Source organism: Temnothorax longispinosus, chromosome 12 (genome assembly GCF_030848805.1).
Source record: "Temnothorax longispinosus isolate EJ_2023e chromosome 12, Tlon_JGU_v1, whole genome shotgun sequence".
NCBI lineage: Eukaryota > Metazoa > Arthropoda > Insecta > Hymenoptera > Formicidae > Temnothorax > Temnothorax longispinosus.
This window is the reverse complement of record NC_092369.1, coordinates 3,787,780-3,799,055: the sequence shown is the minus strand read 5'-3', so window position 1 is coordinate 3,799,055 and position 11,276 is coordinate 3,787,780.

Genomic DNA, 11,276 nt, shown 5'->3' with positions numbered 1-11,276 from the left:
TGATTTATGTCTTCCTTTTCGTAGCCGCAGTCGCATCTAGATATATCTATATAGTTCTTTCTAGCTAAAGACTCGTTTAAATTATAGTGATTCGCTCTTATACGATTAATAAAAAAATAAAAATATCTCTCCGCTTTAATTTCTTTAAACCAAGGTTGTTTTTTGTTTCTGTCGTGGAAATTTTGAAAGTAATCCTTGCCTTTATATGAACTTTCACTAATTAATTTATCCTGCGTGTTATTCCAAGCTTCTTCCCTAAATATGCTTCTTAAGTCCGTTATCGGGACGGGTATATTTATTTCCGCTACTTCTGACGCACCTACTTTTGCTAATCTGTCTGCTATTTCATTTCCAGTATAACCTCTATGAGCTGGGATCCATCCATAAATAATTTTCCAACCGAATTTAGTTTTTAATCTAGAATGGCGTCTTCTAATGTCTAATATAAAGCTACTCTTATATACATCTAGCCTATTGTTTTTTATTGCTTTTAATACACTCTGGCAATCTGATAATATTAATATTTGCTTGTTATTTTCTCTCTCCTTGTTCTTGATCCTTTTCTAGTTTTTTTAATGCAGTAGCTATTGCGAAGGCTTCCGCTGAGAATGACGAGCACTTTTTCGGAAGGCTGACATAGAAAGCTTGATCCATCTCTTCAAAGACCACGCCGACTCCTGTCGAAGCTGAGTCCTCTGTTCTTGAACCATCTGTATAAACAATCAGGGGGTTATCCAAATTATGTGCATCGCAAAGTTCTTTAATAAAGTCTAGATCATTTTTTCCATATTTCATATCTTCTAGGTTTCTTCTTTCCTTTTCTTTCCTTTTAGCGCTATGTGACTGTCCTATTTCCAACTCTATAGTTATGTCTTCTGTAAGATCTTCGTACTTCATTTCCCATACTTCAAAATTATCTGTTGATTGACCTATATCTTTCGCTAATAGATTGACTCTATCCCACGCTATCGAAATTATGCTTTTTCTTCTCTGTGGGAATCGAAGCCTATGTATCATTTCTTTATTGCTTAGGTTACTTATACTTCTTTTGATTTTTGGATTGCCATATTTTAGTATCTTGGAACAGAAATTTTTTGCTAGCATCAAGGCTCTCTCGCTTAGTAAGTCTACTTTGGCTTCTGCTACTAGCACATTTGTTGGTGTGCTATTCCTAAAGCCCATCGCGCTTCTTAATCCCAGGAATTGGCCTCTCTCAAGTTTTAATCTTAAAGTACTACTTGTGGGGGCGTACACGAAACTTCCGTAGTCGGAAACTGATCTTACTAAGCTTTATATAGCATAAGAGCTGTGACGCAATCTGCTCCCCTGGTGACACTATTTAAATATTTTAAAATCGAATTGGCTTTTTCAATTTTAGCTCTTACTTCTTGAATGTGGCCTACGAATTTCAGCTGATTATCCATACGAACTCCGAGAAATTTCGATTCATCTTTGTTTGGAATTACCACGCCTTTTACCATGATAGAGATGTTATCATCTTTGAAGCCGCTCTTCGAAAATTCTACCAGAGTTGTTTTTCTGGGTTCCAAGTCCAAACCAATCAGCTCAAGGTTACTTGCGATAATGTTGACTGCTTCTTCGATCTTCATCTTATTCAGCTTCCTATCAAGACCCGTCCTATACACCACGATATCATCAGCAAATTCTAATTCTTCTACGTCATCGTCAACATCTACGGTAATGTCGTAGTATTCAGAGCATATAATATAGCGCTCAGGACAGCTCCTTGTGGAAGGCCCTTCCTCATTATTCTTTTCAGAGTCACTTATTATTTACGATGTACTCGACTTCCCTTTCGTCTAACCAGGTGTTGATAAATTTGAAAACTCTACCAGGACAGTCCGTCTTTCTTAGTTTGGCTTTTAAAATATGAAAGACAACGTTGTCGTATGCAGATGCCACATCTAGGAATGCCGCCAATACGTATTCTTCACTGAGTAAAGCTGTCTTGATGTTCGATGTAAATTTAACTAGATTTTCAGTGCACGATCTACCTCTTCGAAAACCATTTTGCATCGGGTGTAATTTCTTCTCTTTCTCCGCCCACCATATAAGTCTTTCGTTTACTAACCTTTCCATTAGTTTGCCCATGCATGACGATAGTGATATAGGCCTGACTTTATTTTTGTTCACCTTATCAATAAATAAGACCTGATATTCTCTCCACTCGTGTGGAAAGCCTGATCCTAACCATATATCGTTAAATATTCGTAGTAAGAATTGTAGAGCTTTTTTGGTAAATTCTTTATCATTTTATAGTCTATTTCATCCCTTCCAGGAGCTGAATCTTTTTTAATCATCCCAATTGCCCTATATAATTCTGCCTCTGAGAATAACGAATCTAATTCTGTTTCCTCTCTATCGTATGTATCGTCCTCTACTGCCCTCCAAGATACTCCAAATGCTGACAATTTATCAATTTCTTCTCTTATGACTTTTTCTCTATCTCCTATCTGCCACTTATTCCAGCTTATTCTACTCCTAGCTTTTTTAAAAGTTCTCATTGTATTCCAAACGTAAGATAAATTAGAAAATCTATTTATGCTGTTACAAAAAGCTTTAAAATTTTCTCTTTTTTTTTTCTTAAGTACTTTTCTTGTCAAAGCTACTTGCTTTTTATAGTCTATAAATGAATGTAAAGTTTGAAGCTTTCTAAATATTTTCAATTTTTTTTTACGCATTTCTATCGCTGATGAGCATTCTGAATCCCACCATCTTACTTGTTGTTTAATTAACTTTTTTCGCTTTATCTCAATATTTGTGTTTCTTACAAATGTTTCCTTCCTACCTGTTGCTATATTCACCGCCCTCTTCATTTTGTCAGTAAATAAAGAGTATCTCGTCTGGAGATCTTTGCCTATCATGTTACTTTCTAGTTCCTCTATGCTTTTTTTCATTATGTTTTGATACAATGCCCAGTCTGTATTCTTTGTCGACAACCTATTAGTGATCTTTTTAAAGACTATGACCTCTGTATCTATTTCTACTTTTAATGGAAAATGGTCTGACTCCCAAGTGTCCTGAATTTGTTCATAGTTAATATAATCAGTTATTTTACCATCCGCGAAAATTAGATCTATATTAGAAGCTATCTGATTCCTGTAATTTAGCCTAGACAAAGTATCTTGATTTACGCATAAGAAACCCTGATTGAAGAATTTTTCCTGTAGATTTTCCCCATTAAAATCCGTATCGTTGCAATTCCATAGAATATTATGAGCATTAAAGTCCCCCATTACAATAGATCCAATTCCTTTTCTATCAAAATTAAGTATATTAGACCAGACCTTAGGGTCTTCCCTACCGGTCGGCCTTCTATACACCGCTATAAGATTGAATTTCAACTGAGAGTTGTATATTCTAATACCACAAATATCAACATTTTCGGAACCAATATACCACTCTTAATAACTTCAAATTCTATCCTCCTACTAATAGCAATAATAATACCTCCGCTATTACCTATACTTTCCTTCCCTATTATGTTGTAGCCTGATATTTGAATTTGTTCAGATCATTTACCTTTGTTTCAGTTATAACGGCGATATCAAATTGCCTAATATGTGAATCGAATTCATATTTCTTGTTTCGAATACCTCGAGCATTCCAGAGTACTACTTTAACCATAGTTAGATCTATAATTTGCAGGACCTCTAAACCTTTGACTTCTATTACTTTTCTCTCTATTTCTCTGATCCACCGGCTCTTGATTATATACTTTTATTTCCTTATCATAAAACCTATCATAGTTATCATCCGAGTTACTATACCCGTTATTAATATCTAACATTTCCACGTCTCTTAAGCTATTTTTTACTTCTTCCTGAGCTATTTGAGACATTATATCTCTAAAAAAGTTTCCGATCCCACTAATTTCATGACTATCTATATATTGCTTCTTCTTTTTTTAATAACCCTACTTTCATTTTCTGATTCATCGTCTGTACTTCTTATAGCTATACCTCTTTTATCCCTATTTATTTCTTCCTGTCTCATGTTAAATCTATTATAATATAATTGATTCCTATTAGGACTACCTTCCCGCCTATTTACTAACGATTTAAGTGCTTTAGGATTTTTTTCCAGTGACGATCTTTTAGAACCATCTTGTGCATCTTCATATTGGGTCGATTTTTTTTGTATCCATCTTCTTCTGGACAATAGGATTTTGCTTTACTACCTTTGCATATGTTTTTAATTCCGGCTAATCCGAGGGTTTGGTAAATCTATCGTAATCCTTAGTCGTCTTATTTTCTTTGCCCTTTAGGATTCTTTGAGCCTCATAAAACGTTGCGTTATGATACGCCATCACTACTTTTACTTCCCTATTCCATTGGAACACCGGGCATCCTCGAAAGGTTGATCTATGTGAACCTTCACAGTTAATACAATAGTATTCAAGATTGCACTCATCGTGAGCCTCATTTCCACATCTACCGCATTTCTCTGAGCCTTTGCACACTGCCTTGACATGTCCAAATCTGAAACATCTAAAGCATTGTTTAAACCGCTTCTACATATGGTCTAACCTTCAGATGGCCATAACCTTCAAATATAGATATATTATTTGGAAGAACGTTTTTATTAAAAATGATGCATATATTATCTGTATCGTTTTCTATCCTGGATTGTTTTTCCTTATCAAAACGCTTTCTAGTCATTCTTTCAATTTGCATAATATCATTTTTATTTACTATTGTATCCCATAACTCGGGAATACTAAAAGGCCAATCCGATATCACCCCTTTACATGTGATTGATCTATTATCGATATATACATGACCTTATCTTTGCACTCTCTACACAGCTTATCTAAACAAGAATTCGCATCTGTCATATTTTTAAACTTAAGTCTAGCTAAATTAAACTGATCCATTTCAAAATCGTCTGGATAACATCTGGCTTTATGTAGAAACATTTGTATTTTGATCTTATTCATGCCCTTTTTGTTACAGATATTTTGAGTAGTTAATCTACAACACACGATTTTCATACCTTCGAATTCTTTCTCGAAACGTGGGATGGAATTAGTGTCACCTGCTAATTTGCTTTCATATTCATGCGTGTACTTAACTAACTTACCTTTGATATTCATAAATATCTTATCTTTTCTACTCATTAGATACTTATCCTTCGCTTCATCTTTCGTATTCGCTAGCTGTTCCTTCATTGTATGTATTGCGTCATTCCCTCCATGATTATCTACTAAATCCATTTTATCCTTCTCGTTTAATTCATTATTCTTGGGTTGGCTCCCGTCCTTGTCTCTGTCATAACCTACATTTGTATCTAGCATCCTAACAGTCGTCCCCCCTCCGACGGGGGACCTAAAATTCTTCTCAAAATCGCCTCAAATCGATGTGGCAACTCTTTAGATCCTCCTTATCCCTCTTACTCACTCTCTAACGCTTTAATAGCTCGCTTAAATTAACCGTAAAAGGACTCGCGAATTCCCGCCAACGAAAAACGTCCGCCTCCCACGCTACCTCAATCCGAACTCCGACGCGAGACACTATTACCGTGTTAGGTTAACTGACTGTGACAGCGCGCTGATGAACGCATTGTCTGCACTGCGCGCAGTACACACACGTATACATGTACATATTGATACATACATATCGAAACTGGCCGCCAGTGTTGAAGAAGTGAAAAGGACGCGACTCCAGCCAATGAAATGATGGCATGGCATGATGAGAGCGGTCGACGTATCTTACAAAGTATCTTAAAATTTTCACATTTTGGACTAAGTCGCAATATCTCCGCTCGTAGGCGGTAGCGGAAAATATTATAAGAGATACCCCCCCCCCCCCCCCTCGTTATTGAAATCTCAAAATTTCGGGTACTCGCAACTCGTCGCGTCGCGTAAAAGAGTCACGGTGCGGTCTCGCTTCGCGTATACTTGGCGCGAGACACTACCGTGTCTCTTGAAAAACTGAATTTCAGAATCCAGTGCACTGAGGCAATAAGTCTCTAAATCTTCCATAACGATGTCAGAAGCTTTTCTCCGGAAGCATCTTAAGTTTCCCGGGGCCCTCCGACTAACGCACGCGAGGACAACCGTGGAGTTTTAGCCGGTAAGAATCCGGCACTCCCCCCGTCTTTGCCAGAAGGCTGGAGGGTCTTCCCCCTCTTAAGGGGGCTACTGGGTAAACCGGTCTCGCCCGGGATCCCAGTAGTCAAAAATTCTTCACGTTAAAAAAAAAATGTCAGAAGCTTTAGGGAAAAAATGGAGAACCCATAGGGTTGCCAAAGATCTGTTAATAAAATTGCTCATTAAAACAAAAACTTGTAGAGCTTAAATCAAGTCAACTGCGTGTAGAAACTGAGATAGAGAGAATTTTGTGTGTGGAGAAATAAAGTGCCATCGTTTTTTCAATTTTTCCTTCAGCTGATATTGGTGAAAAGTAAGGTAACATCAAAGGAAACGAGGACTTGGTCAGTATTAATTGTTTCATTTTTAATAATTTTTGCAAAAGACCAGCTATTTCTCTTTAATATACGATTTTGGTTTTGGTAAATACTCTTCCAAAATCGCGTGTAAGTAACATGCTATGTTATAAACTGGGCTCCCGATCGCCGAGACGGTAATACGTAACAGGAAACCAGCTTTATGAACCTTTGGCAGTCCGTAGCAGCGTGGAAGGTTACCATTTGTGCACTTTAACCGATAGTAGGTGGGATCATCTATAATATCACTATCGTGCCAAGATTTAACCAGTTTATTGAGTTTTGTTATTAATTGCTTAATGGGATCCTTTTTTTAATTTTTTGTAAGTAGATTCATCATTTAAGAGACCGGTCATCCGGTTATTGTAATCCGTTTTATCCATAACGACAGTAATCTGGCCCTTATCCGCCTTGGTAACAAAAATGTCCTGATTATTTTGTATACATTTTTTGCAATTGTTAAATTCCTTTAGAATATAACGGTCGATGTATTTCATATAGAGATTCTTATTAAGAAAAAGTTGTAGGGAATTAGCTATACAGAGCTTCGTATCGCGTTAGTAACATACCTGGAGGAATTTTGTAACTGTTAATTTCAAAATTTTTTATAGTGTCCAAAGTGGTACGCAGACGATCTTTTTTATTAAGATTACCCACTCGGCATGTTATGTTGCTGAAATATTGAAATATTTGGAAATAGTACAGAAATATTTCGTTAACATTTCATTTGTAACTATGCATCTGAAATATTTCAGAAATGTACCTGCATCGTGTTTTTTATAATATTGCATTAACAATATTTCTGAAATCTTTCAGAAAGTTGTTTACAATATTTGTAAGTGTCCTGTAATATTGCAAAAAATGTAGCAGATGCAATATTTCAGAAATATTTCTGAAACATTATAAAAGTAATATTACGTTTGCATTGCACAAATAATATTTCTGTAACATATCAAACGCAACATTGCATTTAAAATATTTCTGAAAAATTTCTGAAGGATTGCGTAGGTAATGAAAAATTGAATTACAGGCAGTGAATTTCTACAATATTACAGAAGAAATATTGCAGATGTAATGGTTTAGAAACATTTCTGATACATGATAAAACTATTATTTACATTTAAATTGCACGCGTTATATTTTTGAATGTTTCACATACAACATTGCATTTGTAATATTTCCGAAAAGTTGCTAACAGACTTTAGAACTTATAAAAAATTAAATTTATTATTATATAATTACATTTTATTGCATTTTTCTCTTTTATAATATTAAGAATTTTCTGATATTCCAAATTTTGTCATATGGTATTTTTAATATAAAATATAAAATACTTAATAATATTTAATATAAATTAATATTCGACGTTGACTGGCAAAAAAGATTTATTCGTATATCTGTATTGTTAATATTGTTATGCGATAGCTTTATGGTCACCATAATAAGCAAGTATAAGAAAGAAAGAAGCGTCAGAGTCAGAGGATCACCACTACCCTGTTCGATCATCGATGTCAAGCAACAAGGCGCCGGTATACTACTTGGATGGGTGACCGGCTGAGAGAGCGGATTTCTTTGGACAAATGCGCGGCGGCTATACGCACATGGCTTAATATATTTTTTTTTTGTTCCGGTAACAAAATATTTCATTTTTCACATATCAACAAATAGTTTTTACGTCAGTAACAAAATTTTGTTTGCTAATACAAAACATTTTTCTCAGTGTAAAATGTATTTGAAATATCTCTGAAGTGTTTCTGCAATATTTCATAGATATATTTCAGAAATATTTCAGTAATATTACCGAAATATTGCCGAAATCTTTCAGCAAAGTTGCATTTAAAATAATTGTGCCGATTGAAACATTGCAGAAATGTTGCAGAAACGGTCGTGAAATATGTTTGAAATATTGATGAAAGGTGTAATATTTCAAATGAAATTTTGCAGAAATGTTTCTGAAATATTACATGCCGAGTGGGTAGTGACAGGAACGCCAAACCTATCACCTAAACTTAAAACGTGTGCTATGTTATCAGGAATGTTACTATTGGTAGCATTAATAAGCCATTTCGTTCTGTCGTTATCGAAAAACGTCTTATATAAATTTTGCTTAGAACAAATTCTGTTGAATTTATTAGTTGCGTTATGTTTCTGTTGACCATTATGTTTTGCAATTTTCCGGCTGTTTTACTATTGAAAAACTCAATCAACATTTGTTCTGGTAAAAGGGAGAAAAGATCGTCCTGGATGTAATTGATTTCTGATTTAAAAGGAAACTTAAATGGTGGTTTAAATCTTTAATTTCTAAATTCAGGATAGCCCTTTGATATCGCTCCTTATAACTATTAACCTATGCTTTGCGCTGTGACTTCTAAGACTATATCTAAACGCAGGTGTAGGATGTGTGGTGGTATAGTATGTCCTGTCGTCTGCAGCGGAGTAAAAAAAACGAGTTGTTGTCTTGCTGTACAAATCTTCATCGTGTTATTAATCCATGCTTTCATTAGTAGGACAGCGTGCCGTTCAAACTGGTTGTTGATCATGTGGAAAAATCCGTTATTGTTGTTAGACATCATTGTTTAGATCGATGATGTGTAAATACCACAAAGTAAGTGTTTATTCCGCCTATTATATTAATAATATTTAACTAATATAATACTAATAATATTTAACCAAAAACCAAATATATTTCCTTCGACAACAAATTGGCAATCAATACATATAGTTTTACGACGTTTCAACTCAGGATTCAGGTCCTTATCAATAAGTGATCTAACAAAAATATAGCATGAGGTCAATAACATTGTCAATAGTTAATAAAAAACGAGTAACAAAAATTAAATTCTATTTTAGTCCGTGTAATTAAAAGAGCGAAATAAATTCGAATTTAATTTCTGTTACTCGTTTTTTATTAATTATTGACAATGTTATTGACAATGTTACCTCATGCTATATTTTTCATAGATCACTTGATAAGAACCCGAATCCTGGGTTAAAACGTCGTGAAACTATATGTATTGATTGCCAATTTGTTGTCGAAGGAAATATATTTAATAATCTTAACCTTTGGAGGTCACACTGGGTGGCGGCCACACAGACAGAAATTTAAACCCGATATTCTTAAGATAGGCTTTATAATCATCAGTGTCCCTCTACCTAGGATTCCTAGTTTGAGTCCCTCTCTCGAAGATCCGTACAGTAGAAAAGCTTTAAGCCATGTCAGTTATGTTTGGTAAACATTTTAAAATTATTTATGGGTGGTGACCACACCCAGGTGTGGACTCGGTGTATATTTCTTATCGCGACCAAAAATTACAACATTTTTGTTTATCGAGCACATTTCGGATTCTGCACCATACATATTTTTGTACAACACCCTTAAGATGTATCATGAATTTTTACGTGCACATTTAATTATGAAACTAAATTCGTCTGGGTGTTGACCACCCAGTGTGGCCGGGGCGTATTAAAAAAAGAGGTGTGGCCTTGGAAGGTTAAAATAATATTTCGAAGATATCACAAATAGAGGAAATAAGATGTCTTAATCTTTTAAAGCACGGCATATCATAGACTAATTGTATAAAGCTTACACGTCCACCATTAATCGAGTTTAGTAACATAACTACCGACGTAAGATATCGTATAAACGTTAGTTAAATCCGGTTTTATAACACCAGTTGTTGCTGAAAATCTATAAAAATCGTTGCAATAAGCAAATTTTATTTAACTACCAAATAAATTAGGATTGTACACTCTATTTACATTACACATAGTTCCTACCATATACTTACGTTGCTAAAATCATCTTACTATATATTTTAACTAAATATTTTAACTGCTTATAACAATTGGAATTTGGAATTTCTGTAACTTAAACTACTTTTATAAAAGAGATTGTCTCTCCTTAGCTTTAAAATGTCTTTTTGAAGATTTCTCTACAAATATAATCAGAGATATTAATTTTTAAAGTTAACACCTTTATTTTTCGTAAAAATTATATTACTTATAACTTTTGCAGAAAAATATTTCGAACGAACAAAAAAGTGCCTATCTCCTTATTTTATGATTTCATGTAAAAAAGTTTTGATCGATTTTTAAACATTCAAGGCCATTTCTCGTCCGATTTGACGTAGAATTGTCCATATGCATTAAATGTCAAAGTATACCGGATGTTAAGAATCTTAAATGTATAAATACATTATGCTAACGATGCATTAGGCTAGATATAATGCGATTTATAAATCATTGCATTTTCGCATATCACGAAGAAATTTATTAATAAATAAAATAAAGATGTATTCATTTTTTTTTATAAAAAATTAAATTGATGTTTAGGCAAGTGTGTGTCGGAATTGTACCCTTTCTTCAAATAAGAAAAAAAACAAGCAGATTTTGCATAGGGGAGACCGGGGTGAAGTCGTCACTATTTCTTCGGTGCCGATTTTTAACAACAAAACAAATAATTTTAGTAAAATGTGGTATACCGTTGTAAAGAGTGAACCCTTGGCTACAAAATTTATACGGACATTTTTGGTCTACGTCGCTTTGTTCAACTGTATAGAGTGAAAACGACAAAGGTGCAAAAATTAAAATGTCAAAATTGCCGGGGCGGAGTCGTCATTCCATTTTCGGACTGAATTTTAAATAAAATTTATAATTCGAATCATGAAAAATGATAGGATACATTTTATTAATTACACAGGACCACCAAAAAAATTTTTTGGAGAGCAACTGGGACCGCAGTAGACGATTTTTATAGATTTTGGGTAGCTAAAATCGAAACAAGGCCCCATTTTGCTCTAACACGTCAG